Here is a 1,706-nt window from a genome sequence, read left to right on the forward strand (position 1 = left end):
ACACACCGAGGGAAGAAACTTCTTCAGCAGGAAGAGGCAAACTGTTGGATACCCCAAAAGATGTTGACCTTCCACTAGGAATGACTCTAAATGCTCAGCTCATGTGTTCGAATCCAACTGAGTACTTGTGGTAAGAACCAGAGATTGAAAAATCCTGTTGACTGACCCAAACCGACCGACAGCTCCGGCTCCGCGGTGAAGGTGTGTGACCTCAGACTGCCGCTTCGGCAAGCATCATTAYCTCCAAATCACACATAGATCCACTGAATGACCCAAAACACATTTCAATATCTCCCATTGATCTTAGACAAGACGTATGAAAACGACCAGCGAGGTGTCTGCCTCCTGGGTCCACTTAGTACTAAGTCCAATAACAGTTAGGACGACTCTCGGCTAATGGAGAGGCTTATGAATGCACCCGTCTGCCACACTTTGTCTGCCAGTCCCAGCTCCCCCCACCCTCTTCCTCCTCGTCCTCCTCATCCCTCAGCGTTTTTTTGCGTTAAACCCTCGTTGAACATTCAGCACAGGTCACATTATTGCACATATGAGATTAATTTACTCCCTGCAGAACACAGAGTGATGTTATTACAGGAAAATCAATGTCCCTCTTGTTGTTCTCTGGGGCTGCGCGGGGTGTATGCACATCTGCTCTCATAATACAACTGCTGACCTTGCTGTCAGAGAATGAGGCATAGAGAGGTTGCAGCGAAAAGGTTGCGGCCGGCCGCTTTGTTTATCGAAGCTTTATCAAGCCGCTCGGACCTCTCGCAGACGTGTGACATCAGATCGCGGGTCAGCCGGCTGGCCTCAGCTGAGAAAACGCCGGAAAATGTCGACGGAGGATGWAAACCTTGTTGAGGTTACAGCGTTTATTCAGTCTCAAGAGTACAATGTTGTACTTACCCACTCTTCTAAGAAAATTTCTGATATAATCACTAAAAATGATTTYTGTCCTCTTTGCACACTCATTTTTATTAATTCCTTTCTTCTCTGAAATTACAATGTACCTCCTAGGTGACCTTGTGACCTCTCGTGGAGGACATGTCCATACGATGAGAGGGGGAGGGGAGCTCTGGGACAGAAAGACTCCCTTTAACCCAGTGAGTGTGTCCTCTTTTGTCCTCTCGTTTTTCTGTGAACTCGATGGGAAGTCAACAAAACAGAGAGCAAATGCTAACCAAGGACATGCAGAGGGGGGAAAAGGTTCAACATCCCGTCAAAAAAATAATTTCAAATCTGTAAAATACAGATTTAAGAAGATTTGAGAACAAATAACCTTTTATTTTGGCTTAATGTAAAAAGATATCTGAAGTATATATAGATATATAGTAGAAAAACGTGTTTTTGACATATAGTTTTTTTTTGTATGATTGACACTCATGTTTGATTTGATTTATTTTCTTTTTCATGGGATAATGCACATTAATAAACATGGATAAGTAATGTAAATATGCCAGATTTATCCAAAGAGACACTTGTTCAAGCTTAAAGTSGGRAAATCAGTTAGATTATTAGCAATATAATTGAGTAATTAGAATAATATTTATTATTAGATGCAACACCAATACTACTACTACTACTAMTAATAATAATCATTAGTGAGTAATCCAAACAATACAGCTATTTGGTATTTAAATTATACATTTATGCTTAATATGGTCATGTAATGCAACCCTTGAATATATTATGATATAATATATATA

Source organism: Poecilia reticulata, linkage group LG17, assembly GCF_000633615.1.
Source record: "Poecilia reticulata strain Guanapo linkage group LG17, Guppy_female_1.0+MT, whole genome shotgun sequence".
In the NCBI taxonomy this organism is placed as follows: domain Eukaryota; kingdom Metazoa; phylum Chordata; class Actinopteri; order Cyprinodontiformes; family Poeciliidae; genus Poecilia; species Poecilia reticulata.